This window comes from Anomalospiza imberbis, chromosome 14 (genome assembly GCF_031753505.1).
Source record: "Anomalospiza imberbis isolate Cuckoo-Finch-1a 21T00152 chromosome 14, ASM3175350v1, whole genome shotgun sequence".
NCBI classification, from domain to species: domain Eukaryota; kingdom Metazoa; phylum Chordata; class Aves; order Passeriformes; family Viduidae; genus Anomalospiza; species Anomalospiza imberbis.
The window spans coordinates 12,627,365-12,646,848 of NC_089694.1; the positions used below are offsets into that span (position 1 = coordinate 12,627,365).

The 19,484-nt window shown below is 46.0% G+C and overlaps 1 long non-coding RNA gene across 1 annotated transcript; it reads right to left on the reverse strand.

Annotated features, from left to right (window-relative positions):
* Positions 1–3,449: 3,449 nt before the first annotated feature.
* On the reverse strand, positions 3,450–14,680 carry LOC137482569 (uncharacterized). The gene is made up of 3 exons (XR_011004140.1): positions 14,582–14,680; positions 14,332–14,452; positions 3,450–5,204 (listed from the first exon to the last, which is right to left on the reverse strand). It is a non-coding gene; the product is annotated as an uncharacterized lncRNA (long non-coding RNA).
* Between the last annotated feature and the right edge of the window lie 4,804 nt (positions 14,681–19,484).

Sequence of the window (19,484 nt, forward strand, 5' to 3'; positions counted from 1 at the left end):
CAACCCAATTGTTGGCCTGTGTACATTATATACTGATAGACACCTTACAGCCACATCCTTGGGCTTTTCAAAGCACATATGATAAAATCAGTCTTACTAGCCTCTTGCCCTATTTCTACTTTCTCAAACCAAAAGTATAAAACAAGGGGTTCGTTCATAAACATTAATGAGGTTACCTGAGGGACTGTATTCTGTAGCATCATCATAAAATAGGACAAGCAATACTACTGCAGGATAATCTCTTTGTAGCTGACAAACATCCCTTTCACCTATTTTTAGGGATACTTTCAAGTGTTCCAAACTAGTTGAATAATTAAGGCTTTTTTCTTGGCTCTTAAGTTGCACAATTTTTTTATTCTGGATCACTTTCTTCCTCAAACCACAATCTCACCGTCCAGAGCACACCAAGCAGAGAGCATTACTAAGGGGATGGACAGGCTGTTCAGGGGATGGAGCTGGCTTAGGAGAGACACCTGGCATTGAACATGCTGTCCCATCGTCATCTCCAGAGCGTTCCCCCGAGTTCTCATCAGCCAAAGGAAACATCCTCTAAGACGCTTGCTCTAGGAAGGCCAGGAAAGTTTTGACAGCTGGCCAAGGGGCAAAGGAGATATTTTGGTAGCTGAGAGACAGCTGGGGTGGAGGTTTTATCCTAGCACTTGCAGCATGCTTTTGAAAGCAAAGGAGGGCTGAGTAGCAAATGGGTGAACATAACCCCCAGAGGGAAAGCTTCTACTCACCCCCAGAACTACCACGGCTGCAATTCTCGTGTGGTGCCCTCAGCTCCACACATTGCACCTGGCCCCTGTGTCTGGGCCCTTTCCTGCCATGCACCAAGAAAATCACCCAGAAAGCTGGCTGAGCAAATCTAACCCTTTACTGCAACCTGCTCCAGTCCCTGCAGTCCCCCTTCCTCATGCAGCTCAATTCTCTCCCAGCCCGGTTTGGAGACAAGGCAGCTCACTAACCCAGCAAAAAGTAAAGAAAGCCCAAAATTCTACCTGCTTTTATGCTGGTTTAGCTTTCTGCTGAATTAGTGGACTGAACCAGTTTACCAAAGAGTGAGGTGACTACAAGGGCCAAGGCAAAGAAAGGAGTGTGCAGAAGTATACAGCCAGCAGCAGAGACACTTCCCAGGTGTGGGTTTGGTAAATTTTAAGGAGTTTTGAGGTTGTTTTGGTGGTTTGTTTTTATTTTAATATTATGTATTACCATGTATTTCACTATAGGAAGCATGAGGAAAAAAAAAAAAACACACAAAGAAACTTTAGGATGCCTGGCTTTTGGCACAGCAGTCAGCAATGTTTGCACTGATGCTAGGAGAGCTCAATACATAGTTCTGTACCTCCCCTTCAGAAAGTCCTGACCTGATCCCCACCAGGCAGGATTTATTTTGCAAACACATACTACATTTTAAGCAACTGTCAGCCATACCCTACATCCCACAGCAGGGACCCAGGTCATTCAGTACCTTCAGTGTAAGGACCGAGGCCTAAAATGTTGGCCAAGGTCCCCTAGCAAGCAGACAGCTCGTAGTACTTGCAGTAGCTTGTTGCTGAGAAGATGGATGGCAAAGACCTGCCCCAGGCAGAGTCACCAAACACTGAAGGCTTCTGGGCCCATGTACATCATGTTGGTGCTGTCCAAGAAACAGCAGAGATGCAAGCAGCTCAGTCCATGCTGTTACCTGCCAAGATGAAGCACTGTCTTCTCTTCCACTAGAGATGATGCAACAGGGAAGCAGCTGTGAAAAAAATCTGGAGTCACTGAGGCCCCTCCAACAAATAAATAGAATACATAAACATATTTTAAATTTAGTAAAGTCATCCACAAATGACATTGCCTTCTTCTGCCCCAGAACTGCCTGAAGTCTAGAGTAAGTTCACATATTACCCAGCCAACAGCCACATCTCATGTGAACATCAGTGACAGCTTGGTGGGATTGGCCTTCTGACAGCTCCGTCAGTCTTCTGTTGTGCCAGAGGGCAGCAAATTAAGGCCCACTGTGTGCTTAAGCTATTCAGAAATAAAAGTGCTGAAAAGGACCAGAGCTATAAGTGAGCTTTGTGGAGCACTGATCACTACTGATCAGCTCCACAGCTCATCCAGCCATTCTCACAATGTTCCTCCACCATCACATTCTTATTGGGGAGACCATGAATGCCTTGGAAGGATCATGCAGGACAACAACTGTATATTAAAGATTAATCCCCAAGACCTTTAACAAGCTTCCCAATATGAATCCAGGTTGTCTGGATGTAGGAAGTTAGCTTGACATTGACTGTGCTCGAGCTTTTGCTAATTGCACTGCGCCACACCTGGGATGTTTTCAGCCGAAGAGCTGATGTGATGTCTTTACTGGGCTTGTCCAATTTTGGTCAGAGCATGTTGTGCTTGCTGTGTTGGATATCTTCCTCACGGGCAGCATCACCTACTAGTAGCTGGAAAGAGGCTGCTGTGACTTCACACATTGAAATTGTAAAGCATCTTAGTGAATTGGAAGTACACAAGTCACAGAAAAATTATTTGGGCCTGCAGTACAATGATATCCCCAAAATGAGCTATTGTGCTGAAAAGCTTCCCAAACATACACCATAATTTCCAGGAGGAATAAAATTTGCCTGGTTCCTATTTTGGAGGGGCAGCTCAAATACACAGTGCATTGTCAAAGCAGTTCCCTTACTGAGGGGCTTCTTGGGCTCTCACTTGGCAGCATGTCTGGGAATAGCCACATAAGCTCCTCGGGTCTGTAGCATACATGCTTGGATATGTGCTATTTCAGCCCATCAACCTTCATTTTTCAGTGCTGATACCTGAATTTCCACCTTTTTTATCTATCAGCTGATGCAGGTATCAGAAAGCCAAGAAAGTTTGCAGGGGCAAATAACTGCAATGAGTCATTGGATACCAATATCAGTCCATTTGCTCTTTGCCCACTTTTGGAATATGTTGAGCCCATGATTGTGATGTTAAATCAGAAGCACCTATTCTGTTGTGCTCCTGACCATAGCACTGGGGAGCTTATTCAAGGCAAGGAGTAGAGGAGCCTTCAAGAAATCTCACAGGAAAGTTGTCTGCAGTCCTCCTGAGATAAGAACTAATTTTCTGAAGCCTTCTAGGCCACAGAATACCATGGGTCACAGAAAAAAATAGAAGTGTCCCAAGAAGAAACACGCTTGCTGTTCACAGAGTGAGGAAGTTCTGGAAAACATTTGTGAGAAATATTCAGGTCTCTCAGGTATGCAGCTTGGTTCCCATGAGATGCTGCTTCAAGCAACCTGGACATCTAATGTCAGCACACTAAAGATGTGCTCACAGTCCTGGCAGAAACACCACACCAGGGGCATCCCCTCTGTCCCGAGGCTTTAGCTACAAGGCAGGTGCCAGCACTAGGCACCCTCCACTAGCCCCACTCACGGCCCTTCCCGGCTGGGAGCGCAGCGCACTCGGATGGTCACAGACAGCTGAGCTCCATCTCAGCAGCCCTGTGAAACTGTCCCAGCCTGGGCACAGCAATCCCAGCACATCATCGGAGGTATCAAACCATCCTGCCCTCAGCCAGTCGTTCCATTGTGGTCGCTGAGCTGCAGCTCCAGCAGGATAATTATAACTGCACTTGGCGCTTCCACTTCTATCTTCATTGCATCTCTTCAATACTCGGGCAAAATTCTCTAGTGAAGACTTGACCCGAATGAAAAGGCTGATATAAATACATCCGTAGGGCTCTGCCAGCAATTAGGAGTAAGGATGGGGGGAAATCCCTCCTAGGAATCTAACAAAGCCAGGAAACCTTTTTAAGCAGAACCAGCCTATCAGAGTGACGGAGTTGACATTTAAGGTTGGATGGACAATAGCGACATGAAAAGTGTTAAGTGACCTGTTTATCTCACCAGCATATTCATTAGGCTAGTTAGGGGGCTGTTTCAAAAGCCTTCAGTGTGGACCTGGCTTCTCCCACCACTGACCTTCAGTGCTAACATGCAATGGAGATGAAGAGGCTCAATTAACCCTTCTCTAACTGGTAAAGTCAAAAGCTGATTGAAGAGGTTTCATTTGCAAGTCCAAGTTTTTTATTTTATTTTAAAACTAAAGTTTAACTTTAGTAAAATGAGAAGGAATCCCTCCACACAAAACCCTCCCAGTCTTACAACACTTGGGATTTCCACACATGGATTTTCTGATGCCCACAGCCCGAGGCTGAATTCCAAGTCCTGTAAGTATAATAAAATATTTGTAATTGCTCACTGGGATCTCAGCCAGTTAGAATATTTCCTCTTTAACCTATGAAACAAAAAGAATTATCTTAAATACATGCTGAAAGTAGAAAATAAAATTAGCAATGGTGTTTAAGGAGCTTGGCAGCATGCAAGTTCAGAGACACAGAGGTTAATCTGTTCCCAATTCAACTATGAGAAACCTTATGTTCCAACAATTAAAATATTAGTCTAAATGACCAGGTGACCCCCCAAATTGCTTAATGGGGTGGTACAGCCTGTTATCCCCTGTAGCCATATCCCATTAAGCTGACACCTCTGCAGGAGTAGGATACACTCTCAGTTGCACACACAAAATTAATTATTGTCAAATGCACTTCATGGGGACTGAGGTGAGAAATACAAGTTAAAATAATTGACAGTCATAACTAGGCAGCAGTTCAAAACCTCCTTGAAGTATATCCACAGGCAAGATAAACAGAAACTCACGGTTACCTTCACAGGTGGCTCCCCCCGTGTCTTGTCATATTGTCCACATTCCTCTTGGAGCTTTTTCCTTCCTTTTTTCCCCCCTCTCTGCTTTTGCTACTCTTCACACCTTGGCCCTGCTCTTTCCCAGCACATGCTGCCAGGATGCCCAGGGGGTGGCAGGCAGGCAATTTGCCCCTGCACACCTGCTCCACGAGATTTGCCACTGCAGTACAGCACCTCCTACGCTTCCAGACTCCTGGAAATTGTGTGCCCCCTGCATACTGCCTCCTTACATTCCTGGCTCGTCTCTGCTCCCTCATCTAACACATCCCTCCTGCCACAACACACTTTCTTCAGGCGTCTTCCTTCCATGCTCAGCTACCACAGGGCCATCTGCTTTCATGTATTTTCTTTTTAAAGAGGCACTATCCCAAACCTTGTAAACCCTAAGCAACCTGGCATGAGAGCAATGAGCAACACTCAGCTTCAGAGGGGTCTTTCTGCTTCACATGCACAGAACTACACCCCAAAAAAAAAAGGCATTTAATGAATGAAAAAAAAAAAAAAAGCATATTTATTTACCTGCCCCACCAAGCCAAAACCTAAAGGTAGAAAGACAGGACAACTGGAAACAAACTCTGCAAGTTTCCCATAGCCTTCAAGAGAAGGTGGAATCGAGACACAATTTTAAAGGAGAAGATTGTGTTTCCCTTGCACTTTAATTGGCAAGTAATCAAGACCACATTCAATGCAACACAAGTTCTTGCAATCATGCTGTGACAGCAGACCAAGAAACTCTATTAAGAATCCCATGCAATTACAGCCCAACAGCAGTCCAGCAAAGGGCTGGATATAAAGGGAGGCATGACCCCACATTAGAAAGAAGTTGGTGATGATACAGCTAAGGTGTAGTTCAGACACCACAGATGTGACACTAAATGAAGCAATCAGAACGTCTGGCACTGGAACAAGAAAGCTGCACTGGATTCTTATTTCACAGTCCTGAAATGTTGCTAGAAGGAGAGCTGCTTTCAGATCACTAACTGTTCCCAAAGCCAGGAATACCTGCTCCCACCCCACACCCAGCACCTGCACTCAGCAGTATCTGCACTCCAGTGTGCATCCTTTCCTCTTTGGCCATCCTGCCACTGTCCACACTTCCAAACAGGACCATGGCAGCACTCAGCATACTGACAACATGATGCACCAAAACCACTCGCATTCAGATGAATGAAAGAGGAGAATGTGCTCCAACAAGCATAATCTTGGTGCTACTCTATCTCACAACACGTGTCTGAATCAAGTTTTGAGTCTGGCTATGGTTTTCAACTTATCAAGATAGGCTCCTGTCTCCAGTGTCACTGTGAGACAGGGAGTGACATACAAAATCCTTGGCTAGAGAGAAGGAAAGATGAGTTCTCTCCACAGGAGCCGTGAACTAAGTGTTTGGTCTCTTCCCCACCCAGTCAGGCTGCCCAGAAATCAGCTGCAGGGCTGCTTTGCACAGTCCACCTTCTTCAGCTATCATCTTAACTAGGCTGAAGGTCTGGGTGTAGGAAAACACAGAGAACACTGGGTGATTCCAGCCAGGTGGGGAAACACACTGCTACACAACAGGCCTTTAGGATGGTTAAAAATCCAATTCTCAGAAAAGACATTAGCAGCACAGACGCTGCAAAGGTGGAGAGGAAAGCAGCTTTTCTTGATCTATCACCTGCACAACACTTAAGATCTCCAAAACTGACTGTAAAGCTAGGAAAAGAACACATTGCCCATATGCATGTAGATGCAGGGGAAGCAAAGGGAAAAAATGTGAATTGAAGTTCTAAGTGTTTACAGTTTAGGGGAATATTTAATTGTTTGTTAAAAAACCCATTGGGGTGACACTGCACAGGATGAGTCTTGTCTTCAAAGGGTCAAGTTAAAAAAGGAAGGCAAAAAACTGGCTCAGGAAAGTGCTTAAAGCCCCTTAAGTCTTCCCCATGACCTCTCTGTCCCTATACTTTTTTTCTCTTCTTATAAATCTGTTCAGAAAATATTGTTTCCTTTTTGGTATCAGTTTTGTGCCATCACTTCACCATAGCAACAGACAGCAAACAGCAGTTAGAACAACTGAAGTTGTTGGCTTACTCAGGTAGGCTCTCCTGCTGCAGCAGCCATGAGTGACTCCCTGCTTTTGGAAAAACAATCAGTTGCATAATTCCAGGTTTATTTTCACTAAAAGAGAACATGCACAATTAACTAAATGCCACCAATTAAACTATCAATAAGGCAGGGATATTTTTGGTACTGTACTTTTATACAGCTACACTGTTACTGCAGCACACCAGGCTGATTTTAGAGTAACTACCTCAAGTTCTGGAGACAGACACGGGCCACAAACCCCCGAGGGCAGCTGCATCCCTCCTGGGCAGTTCCCCTGCACACACCTCTGTGCTGGCACAAGCCAGACTGCCAGCAAGGCCTGAGGTACCAGAGTCTGGGGGTGAGGTTTTGTGAAAGATCAAAAGTCCAGGTGCCTCCCACGCAGTGCCCAGCGGTGAGAATGGATCTGAGCTAAGACACTGGAGCAAAAGCTGAAGCACATGAGGCTCAAACTCGATACTGGACCATGCAGGTGTTTTAGCAGATCAGCAGGAAGATAAAGAGGTCAACAGGATGATGAAGGAGAGGAAAGGAAGTTTTGCAAGGCACAGTTGGGACTTACATGAATATCTTTACATCACTGAAAAGCACGGGAAAGTCATAAACTCTGACAAGGTACCTAACTCAGGTTGCTATCAACAAGTGCTTACATTGATCCTTGATGATGTTGAAGGAACAATTGTTTTGGGGAGAAATTTAATAATAAAGGGTGCAGATTTCTGCCAAGTACTCCCAAGTTCTTCTTGCTTTACATTCATTGGACATCGTGTTTTGTTAACATATTTGATTCCTGTTTTGCTTAGGAGTGTAGAAACATTACAGTGAATGAATAAAAATATATTTACAGTGAAAATGTTTTTTAAATTGTTTCATTTATGCACATTCCTTTTAGAGACATACATATGTATACAAGATACATTAAGAATCGCTTTAAAGGAAGATGAACTTCCCCCCAAAAATTGTGCTATTTAAATTTTCTTTTAGGTTTGTTAACCCATTTTCGGTTTAAAATACATTGTCTATTGAGATTGGGGAGTGTATTGTATATCTATAATTAACTTTTTTATTAACTACAACTTCTCAAATCAAGACAAGTGTTTGATAAAATTTCACCAAATATCTCAGCTGTCTGCTTTTCCCCAACTAAAATTAAATGCTTTTCAAAGAAAAATAGCTTCAATGACAAAACAAAGACAAACATACTGAAAATATTAAAGCAAAATAAAAATAAAAAAATCTGCCAAACTTCCTTCCCGGTATTATCAGTGACAACACACTTTCAGGATATCAGCAGCAGCCTAGTGTGGCATTTAAGAATATCCAAATAGCTTAGACCTTGCACAGCCCCTGCTGTTCTTTGATTTATAGACTGGTGTCCAAATCCTGACCTCTGGTTACAAAACCCCACTGAATTCACTAGAATTTCACAGATGAAGTTCAGGACAGAATTCAGCTTTGAGCTGCTTAATTTTAATTAGCCCACAGTATGTTTGTTGTTGGGAGATTTTTTTTTACCACCACTACACAAACTGGGAAGATAAAAATTTAGTAACTAAAAATGTTTTCCAGAATCCTACTTTCCTAAGGAAAAAAAAAAATTACATGTAAATGGCAGAGCTATTTGATCTTTCTGTGAACATGGTAACTATAGTGTCTGGGTTGTCTTGTGTTCTTTCTGTCCTTCCATCAGCTAACTTGTTTTCCATGTGGCTGCTTGTGTACTCACAATTGTGTCTGGTTATCATATGCTGGACATGATTGTTTTGCACTCAGACTTATTCCCAGCATGAAAATTATTTGAAATCAGGCGGAAGGGAGAAACACTGCCATCATTTGAGAAACTCACACAGTAGAGTGCTCAAGGGCTTCCTTTCAGGTTTGCTTTCCATACCAAGAAAAGGCATTGTTACAGTGACAAGTGTGTTACAACAGAAAAATCATATTGGATTCAAAATTAAAATCTCAGTCACAGGTGAAGAATCAAGGCAGTAGAGGAGTGCATACACAGAACTTCTCTTTTCTCCATGCCTCCTAGGAAAATTTGGCAATGCCTTGTGCCTGCAGAGTGATGCTGTGAGATGCCCAATGCCCACGGCAGGGTAGTGAAGCACTCTCCCAGCACTGTCCTTCCTTGGCTCTGCTCAGAGCAGTGACTCCCCAGCCACCAGTCAGCGTCAGTGCCCCAAGCTCCCCCAGCCTGGGTCCTGCTCCTCTCTAGCCAAGCTATCTCCATCTGACCCTCTGCTCCTCTCCCAGCTCCTGGAATTGCTCAGGAGGGGAGACTGTGCCCATGGCAGGGGCAGCCAGCGGGACAGGTCACCCCTCCTGCCAGGCCCACAGCCCTTCCAGCCCCAGCTCAAAGCTCTGCCAGCACGGCCAGGCCTGTGGAGCCCATCAGAGGAAGAGGTGACCTGATACCCCGAGCCAGCGTGGCCACCCTGGCAGGATTCTGCAGCACGGCCCGAGTGTCTGCGGGACTCCCACGCTGTGTTAGGGTTTCTTCAGGGGAGCAAGGGCTGGCACCTACACTCAGCCAACAATTTGAATCACCCCTGGTGACAATTTAAGTCACACTCATCAAGTTGGTGCAGATCCAGACAGAATTGGGGTGGGATTTCTCCACGCACAGAGCACTGTATTTCTGAATGGCAGATTATGCTCCTCAAGTTCCTCTACTTTCAGCTACTAAGCATTTCTTCCCTCTTGTAGCAATTCTGGCCAACAACCCCCACTACTACTTACCCTCTTTGAATAATCACACCCTTACAGTACCTCTCACAGCCTAACGTTTTACAATGAAATCCGAGAAGCTCTGAATAATCCTAATAGCAGTTAGGCAGCGGCACTCACACAATTATGATATAAAAGGTAAGTGTGCTCCCACCAGCTCTCTATTTAAATTTATAGTGATTGGTTCCATACAGTAACATGGTAAATGAAAAACATCCCCCAGCCTTCATTTAAGAGGTTTATAGTAAATAAAAAAATGCTGAGGGTTGTGTGCTGGCATCCAGCCTGGCAGCTCTCTGTGCAGGAAGGGGATTCAGGCTCCTTTTCCAAGGCACACATAAAATGCCGGGTGATATATGCTCTGCTCCACCAGGAGTGTGGCTGCAGCAAAAGCCTGAGAAGTCAGGCTGCTGGTCCTAAGGAAACCTTCTCTGCAAGCCTAGGCAGGGAGGGCTAAGGTAGAAATCACCTGTGTTGTCCTGCAGCCTGCTTTCCAGAGACACTCCAGCATCTCTCCAGGGTTTGGTGATGTACTGTTTCCCTGCTACGAGGCAGAATGGAGTTCCCTCATTAATTCAGTACACAGTGCCCTGATCACATTGAACAAGGGCTGGCAACTGTCAGATGTGTCAAGTGCTGACTAAATTTTTTTTACAAGGAACACAGACCTGGAAGATTTTTAAACCTTCTCCAGAGACTAAAGACTGCTCTGTTGTTCTGAGTTTAGACTGCAGGGAAAACAGGTCTTCACTCATGAGAATTTAATTTCAGTACCTTCACTAGTACCTTTAGAAAATGCAATGTGGGACTGACCTGACTCTTAATTTGCACAAGATCCTGTGCCAGTTAATTAGAAGAAAGGTGTAATTCTGCTACATAAAGCCAAGCATCTGGGAGATACTCAACCCTATCTTCCTACAAAGTACATCACTCCTGGGTGAAAACACCAAGGTACCTGCTCCTCTGTGTTCCTTCTGTCTGAGGCCACCCTGGCAGCCTGCAGGTCCCCTCTGCCCCTCAGCACCAGACCCCACACCACAGTTTTGGAGTGAGAACAGCCAATACAGCTACACAGCAAGAAGTGCCCATGGCTGCTCTCCTCAGACCAGCTCCAAGAAGGGTCCTGCAGCCCAGTCAACCAGTACAGCAGGCACCAGAGAGGCTTTCATCATCTTTACACTCCCAACATCACCTGTGCATTGATTCTATGGTGCCCAAAACTTCCTTCCTTACCATGAGCCGTCATTGCTTCTCCTGGTGCGGAAGGGCAGATCCTTCAGGCTTCCACACCTTCATCAAGCTGCTTCTACAACAATGCTCGACACCCTTGCACTGCTGCAGTGTCCTGACAATGTTTTTCCCTCATGTTCCTCTCCATCCATTTCATCCTTAAAATAAATAAATGACAGAAGGCATTTCTGGCTGAGCCTCAACCCTACACAGCCCATACTACTGACAGGTCCCTGCTGTGAGACTCCTCTCCCCCAGAGCTGCCGGACACAGCACACCCTGACCTGCCTCCATCACCCTGGTTCAGCCTTCCCCATTGCACACCCACATAAGGGATATTGTCTGCCTCTAATTTGCTGGGATTTCACAGCAAGAAATGAATGCCAATGTTCATGTGAAAGGTGAAAGTCACCAGTCGTGCAACATCCATTGTCAGATTGCAGCTCCTGGCCTAGCTGGTTGTGGCTGGCATCTACCTTGCAATCCCTTCACTATTATATCCCAAGGCTCACCCTATACTTAAGGAAATTCTCCCCTCCCTAGAAGAGGACACAAAGCAGAAGGGACCAGTTTGTGTTTCTCAAGGCACACTGGGGAGTCAGTGGTGAAGGAAGGGTTCTGCAAAACTGCCTTAGTAAATCCCTCAGGAGGAGAAGTTACGCTGCCCCCTCCCCCAGCTCCGAGGCTTCACACTCCAGCAGCGTGTTCCCGGTCTGCCTTGCACATCTGCTGAACTAGGGTAAAACCAGACACTGCAGAGCTGTGATTAATGTCACCAGGGTAAGGCACTGCTGGAGAGGTCCCTCCCTGCTGCAGGAGAAATACTCCTGCACACTTCTCTCTCTCTGCTCACACATCCTGCCCCTGTGATCATGGCACAGTTAGAGGAGAAGCTTGTTACGAGATTGTCACCTCCTCTCCTTGGACTCTTGCAGTGTCCAGAAGTCCCAAGGCTTGTGGCTACTGTGCCACCCTAAAAAGGCAGAGGAAGGGCTTGGGCATCCCTGCTAGAGTTCCTTCACACAGTACCCTCCAGTCACTGTGCTTTGGAGCAGCATAGGCAGCTTTACCTTTCACAAGCACTAAGTGAAGAGCTCCAGCAGAGCTGGCAGCCAGCTTGGCTGCAAGAAGAGTTAACTCGGTGGAAGGAGGCAGAGGAATAAAAGGCCTTCCTTTCTCCGTTTGTCAGGCAACAGGTCACACATGCTTGCAGACAGATCCCAAAGCCTGTCTCTACTCTCACATTTCCTCTCTTCCTTTCTCTGACGCTTTCCTGACATATCTTCTTGTGCACTTTGCTCAGCTTTTGAAGTAACACTCCTCCCTGCTTGTTCTCCTTCCCACTCCTTGTCACTGAAGTCCTGCTGCTGTCATCACACTCCCATCAGACTTCTCCTTTCAACTGTGCGTTTCCACGCTGTCTCTCCCAACTGTCACACACGCTTCTGGTTCAAACATCTGTTCCTCCCCCTCCCAGGGAAGTTGCTCCAAAACAAGCTGCTTTCTGTCTGAACGGCAGGGAGAATAGATTTGGTTGTACATGTGGCACCACACGACCATCATGCTGCCAAGCGAAAGGCTCCTCTTCTGTGATTTGGTCACATCAATTCCCAGGGTTACAGGCTTTGGACCTCCTTATTCTGCCAGGAAGAAGACTGAGAACCCTGTTTCTTGCACCTACAGCCTGGTTACTCAGGGCTCAGCCTCTGCTCTGCAGGAAAGCAAAGGAAGGGGGTACTTGCTGCCCTGCACAGAGGGAAGGTCTGCATGATCATTCTCGTAACATCTAAAGGGATGCCCCTGCAAGAATGGCTCAGCCCAGTGAAGTACCAAGAGGCCAGCAAGGAACTGACAAATTACAGGAGCATTGTGGCTACCCAGTGCCCAATAGCTGGTGTTGCCTAGTGATCTCAAAGGTCTTGTGTCGTTGCAGGTGAGTCTCAGGCCAGTTCCAAACTCAAAGTGGGGCTAACCCAGGCAGCATGGCCAGCAAGGTGTTCTGCACAGCCTCCCAGTACCACGGGGCTCAGGGCCTCCAGGTCTGTGCAGAGGTCACAGCAGCCCCACTGCCTGCACGCCCAGCTCTGCTGGCAGCCTTGGACTGCCCAGCCTCACTGACACCATCAGGAAAGAGAACAAGTGGTCTCTGGCCTGCTACTTGCCCTGTTCCCATGTGCTGGCTGGAGACGAGGCCCCAGAACAGGTGTCAGAACTTAGAGAAGAAGGTTCAGAGAGCTTTTATCAGCATTGCCAAGTTGTGCCCATTGTGAAGAAACAGAAATGTAGTTTCTATTCTATTCCCTTTTCAGCTGCTTATAAGTTTTTTCAAAAAGATTCCTATTCAGGGTGAAATGTTCAGTGTTTGGTCTCAGATCAGAGATGATTTCTTTTATTTTCCCCTACAGGAACTGTGAGCAAAATACTAAATTGAGTAGATTTGGAGTTTGGGGAGCATGAGCAATCAGATATTTCCCCCTTGTTCCCTCTGATACCATATGTTCCAGTTGGAAATTTTACACTTGCAGGCCGGTAACTCATAAATGGTGGAGATGATAGACTTCAAATGTTCTCATTGAGAGGCAGAAAACAAACCCAGATTTAAGAAAATAATTGGTTCAATACTGTTAAGATGAGTTTAAAGAATTCTGATAATGTCCCAAGAGAGACAACTACACACATTTTATTTCAATCTCTGTGCTATAATTTTAAGGATAGCTGACAAGAGGTGGTCTTTGTTAAGATGTATCTATTTCCTTTGAAATCCAAAGTTCAGCACTTGCAGGCTGCCAGAAATCACAGACTTATTATTTAAGGAACTTTTGAGCTGTGCTGTCAAACCCATCAGAAGTCTGTACACTGAACAGCTCCCATTCAATGCACTTCTGTGCTCATTTACAAACTCTACAGTGGATTTGCTTGAAGCTTTATTCCCCTCAACTTGAAACTCACTTAAAACTAAAGCCAGAGAGCCTCAGTGTTCTTGTAAAGGCATGTTTGGAAACCCAGCCTTACAGAAGGCTATATTGACACCTATATTGTCAGCTAGGTCACTTAAAACATCACAGACCAGCTGATTTTTTTTACTTCAAAGTGAATCCTGCAAACCCCAGGCAAGCTTTGGATAACCTGTTAATACCCTGCATGTTGGCGTAAATGCAGAAGTTACAAGACACACAACGAGTTTTAAGCACTGACAGTTCCTGATCACAAGTGCTCTGTCAGGATCAGATTCGTGCATGCACCATATCCAGAGATGGTTATATACATTATCCTCTCCAGGGGCCATGTTTACTAAGGGAGACAATACCCCTGTTTCCCTCTCCCATTCCCACTGCACAGCACAGATGTCCTTTTGTATGTGACTGGGGAGACACTGAGCAGCTGCCCAGCCCATCCTGCTTGCGCCACACCATCCGTGGTCCCACTCACAGCCGACAGAGGCACTACTGACAGCTCACAAGTATTTAACAGCTTGGGCAGCAGGTGACTGCCAAAACAGCCCAGCACATTGTGGCATAGTAAAACAGCATACAAAAATCACCCTGTTTGGGCAAAGAAGTCTCCTGAGCTGGAACTCACCAAACACCAGGGCTGGTAGACCATCCAGGAGGCAGGTGATGGCTCTCTTCCAATCCCACTGACCAAAGTGACCCAGCAGCCACCTGGAACACAGCAAGAGATGAAATCTCTGGCAAGCAGCTCCCAGCCTGTTCTCTGCATCCACAGCATCTGGCACAAGCTACTTTCACTGCAAGCTCCTGATCTCTGTGATCTCCCAGATAGTTATGTACCTTAATGATTCATGATTGTTACTTGAGTCCCACCTTGAAGCCTCCCCACCAGCCTACAAAGGTTATGGGATAGCTGTGGGCTCACTTCCCCAACCCCTCCTGGGAGCTACTTCCTTACACCAGTCTCACAGCATGGTAATTCTATTAAGTGCTATGGAATTAATCATGATTTATGCCAGTTGAAAGGAGAGAATAACCAAGTCCTGTATCCTCACCTCCTGTACTACTGGTACTGCTCTAATCTTCTTCATGCTTTGAAGTGCTTTATTCCAGCCAGGTTGTTAGAATTACTTTGTGCCTGTATCCTTAAGCTCTGGTCATTCTTTGCTGTAATTCCTTGCTGTGGCTTCTGGAAAGGTGTTTTTCTGCCTCCACTCCCCACAATAAATGAGTTTGTCACTTGAAATATACTGCCAATGTGTTACATGTCCCACAGTGTTTGTGGTTATATCAGAAGTGTTTGTTTATAGCACCATAATTCAGCAATATCTTGATTACAGGAGAGATGGTGTTGTAACTCACTGTGGCTTGAGAGAATATTATTTTTCTTTTCCTTTAATATTAAATGTTGATTTTCAGTCAATACACTGAAAGAAAAAGGTGCAGTTGTTGCCCTAGTAACCAGCCGCTTTGTAAACCATAAGAAGGTAGGAGCACAAGGTGTTAATTGTTCCAAGTGCTGCTTGTGGTCAAGGGTAAAAGCTAGAATGGGAGAGATCCTAAGAAACATCTGGGAAGATAATGTCAGCTGGTGTGTGATTGGAGAAAGCCTAGCAGCTAGAGCTAAAGTGAGTAGTACCACTGCCACCAGAGATGCAGGATGAGTGGAATTGTGGCCACATGTGAAAGAGTGCCTGAGTGAAGCCTGCAAGAGCACAGCACACCCTGGGAGCTTGATGGGTTTTTACCAGGCACACTGAGGGTTCAGCGCTCCATCACCACAGGCAGTAGCTCTTCCTGACAATGCTCATTCCCTTCTCCTGACCAAACCCATCTCCATTTACCCTTCTGCTCTGTGTCCTGGTGTGGTGGTATGCTCTGCTCCAGAAGGTTCCTTCCTTCAGCATGAATTTAGGCTTGTCCTTCCCATCACACACCTACCTGGGTTGCAACACACCTTCACTGCCCCTGCTGAGCAGGTCCTGCTGCCGGGCTCTTTGCATGGCACAGCTTGGCACAGCACAGTACCAACATCTTCCCGGATGATCCTGCTGTGCTCATCCTGGCCCTGCTGACTGTGGATGGCCAGGAGGGCAGACTGAACTCAAAGCATCTGTGCCTCTGCCCCAGCCCTCTATGAGGCACAGCCCCCCAAATCCAGCGGGTTTCGTGCTGGGGCTGGGAGGCAGCACCAGGAGGACTCTGCAAGGGTCTCAGAGGGAGAAAGGCTGCAGGAGGGCTTCTCTCCCATGTCTCCTCCCTGAGACGAAAGCAAGCTGGCAAGACAGCAGCCTCATGCTCCACAGCATCTGCCACCTCTCCCCCTGCCCAGCCCTTGCCACCTGGAGGGCAAACAGGAATACTGTTAGGTCTGGGGAGAGGTTTTCTGCTTTGTAGCAATTTACCGTATCTGAATGCCCACTGAACCTGCCAGCATGTGCATTCCCTTAGGAAATAAAGGCAAAGAGCACAGAATAGACAGTATATTTGCAAGATAAGCCCCTCCCAGGGGCAGGGTTATGCTAAGCAGGAGCCTCTGCCTCAGCATGGGACATGGCTTACATCTACACGACAGTAACATATGGAGAGGAGGGCTCATGTCCTGCAGAGAAAAAGGATGGGACACCAGTATTTTTCCCCCTTGGACTCCATTGTCCAAGGATGTATTCCCGATGTCTCATTAACTTCTGGGGGGCAGCTTGTCCCCCTGTTGTTTTTATTTACTAACTCTTGGTGTATATACTTTGCAATAAAGACATTGCAGTGAGCCATGTCACAAAGCCCTGAGTGCAATCTAATGACATGTCACACTGGGGATGAAGCCTACATTTAAGCAGAGGCTTATTTTCTTTCTCTTGCTTCCCCTGGTACAGCTGCCCATGACAATGCAGCCACCTTCGTCTCAGCACAGCCTGATGTAGACCTCTGCTGCTGAGCAGGGCTGGGATTTCTGCCATTCATCCTTTACACTAAGAAAACACAGTTTGAGTGAATAAAGCTGAGAAACCATGAATTTTTCCAAGCAGAGAGTGCCTGGGCAGCACTTCAGATAGCAAAGCTGCATTTTAACTGGGATCTGTGGGAAAGACTAAAAAATAAAGATGAATGAGTTTGCTTGGGTAATGAGATAATAAAATTGAAGGCTCTGGAGTTTAGCCCAGAAATATAACCCAGTATATGTGGCTGGCTAGCCTGCTCACTTTCCTACTGCTGGCAGCACCATCTCAACCCAGCGAGGAGATCCGTCCTTCAGAGTCCAAGCACAGAAATGCATTTGTGTAGCACAGGATCAGTGGCACAGGATCAATCCTGCCCTCTACCAGACTCCCAGCAGCTGGATTTACTCCCCACAGGTGAGGCAGGGCTGCAGAGAGGTGCTGCAGGATTCAAAGTGGGCTTCCCAAACCCAGAAGGGAGCTGGGCACTGGAACAGGCTCCCCAGGGAAATGGTCACAGCACCGAGCCTGACAGAGCTCAAGAAGCATTTGATTAATGCTCTCAGGAACACGGTGTGATTCTGGGGCTGTCCTGTACAGGATCAGTGGCTGGACTTGATAATCCTTGTGGGTCTCTTCCAATGCAAGAGATTCTATGATTCTATGAACGCCCATGCATATCTTGTGCCAGTAAATACTACTGTGGCTCTGTAGAGGGTGGTGTTTCAGGGTAAAAAGGGCAGCAGAGCCAGTCTGAAAGGAAAACTGGGAGTGATTTTGCCTTCTTGAGTGGCTGTTTTCCTAGATTCAGTTTTCAAATTGATGCAGAGCTGAAAAGCAAAGCAAAGGCAAGTTCTCTTTGACTTGGGAAATATTTCAAAAATAAAGCAAACTCATTTTGAAAGGCACTTTGTCAGCTGCCCTATTTTTAGGATTGACTCCTACAGGTCCTTCCTTCAATGATAACAGTTTTGCCTGAGCAATGACTAGGGACTGCAGGATTTAGGCTTTTAATAAAGCAATTGTGTAATTAAAAATAAATGGGTCTCTAGTGTCACTATTTAAAAGAAAAGAAAACTTAGATCAAATAAGGCATTTCTTTCTTTTTGGTTTAGTCTGCTTGGATCATGCAGAGCTTTAATGACGCAGTCACAAATGTTGTATTTAAAAGGCCTCTTAGTTGCTGAGAGGAGCCCCAGGAGAGGGCTATTAACTGGCCAAATTAGGCTATTTATTTTTGTGAGTTTTGCAAGTTTGAAAAAGAGAGGCACATTTTCACTTAGGAGAGTGATATTTCAAATAGGTCACAGGAAACTCTGGCAGGCGGGGAGCAAAGCAGAGCGTCAGTAGGAAAACATTAACCAGAGACATTTTGCAAGTGTAAGTCGACATTTGGGTTCCTAATGGCTTCTGAAGTCCATTCAAAAATCTTTCCGTGAACATAAAATAGGGGCAAGGCACCGCAGCTGTGCAGGAGCCCCAGCCTGATCCTGAATCCCTTAAAAATGGCAGAGTCATGCCCGGGGTACTGCTGTGAGAGAGCCCAGGGCTGCCAGCACAGCCAGTGGGACGTGTTTGGAGGAGATGGACTCTGTCTTTGGTCAGGAGAGAGCTGGGGCTCGCAGTCAGTCCCAAAACCTCACTGCACCTTTCCTGCCTTGAGCTTTGATTTTGATTCTTAGGACAAACCATGAACTTCATTTTCCTCTCACCTAATCACAGCCTGGAGTGACTTCAGTAAATTCTGTAAAGCAAGTTGCATGTACACCTTCAGCATCAGGCAAAATATATTTTAAATACAGGTTGGAAAAGGTGCCTCCATGCTACCTCGGCAGGCACAGCACATGCTCACCAATAGTACACCTTTTCCTCCTTTTCACCTTTGCAAACAGAATCAATTACTTTAAAGCCCACTCAGGAATGATTCAGGTGAAATTACTTTGAAGGACTGATCCACCTCCCATTACCTTCAGCAGCTGAGGATGAAGTTACCCAGGAGTTAAGAAGCCTCTGGGGCAATGTCAAGCTGTCACTGGGTCCTGTCCTGCTCCAGCAGGGCTGGGGTCCCTTGAGCTGCTGCCACACAAGCAACAAGAGCAGCACAGCATCCGGATGTAAAAGTTTTGCAGGATCAGGATGAGAAAATAAACTATATAGTGAGATAATAAAAAGCAGTGCTCCTAGAAGGTGAGGTCTAATGGGTTCCTCTTGGTGGATTATAAATCCAGCAGCCATACATGTCATGAGACAAAACCAAAGGTAAGTAACCACGTGCCCATTACAGCAATCTTCCTCAAGGTTTTTCCCTACCTAAACTGGGTAATTGAGGACTCAAAGTACTGGCATATCTGAGGCTGTGACTGTCGCATCAGTGCTTCCATCAGTGAATAACAAATCTCTATAAAAACACCTTTCTGTGACTGTGGTGGGACAGGCTCCCAGTCCAACATTCTCCTCCTCTCTCTGGGTGACCAGGAGGAGCTGCAGGTGCTTTGTGCCCAGCGTTTTCACAGGACTTCAGGGTTTTTATGATTCAGACAAACCAGTGGTTCACTGGATCAGAATTACTGGTGTAAAGGAAGCTGAAAGAGAAATTTGGAGCTTCACCAAAAACCTTGTCAGCTGATACACAAAATGTCAGACAGACCTGACCCACAGCTTTATTCTTCTCATAATAATTGTACTCTGTCATACTAACATAAAACAGCCCATCCCACCCTGAACCAACCCAACCAAAACCAGGAGGGGTTTCTGGCATGGCCTTGTCCTTCACTGTAAACAACACTGCACACTCAGCAGGAGGAAAC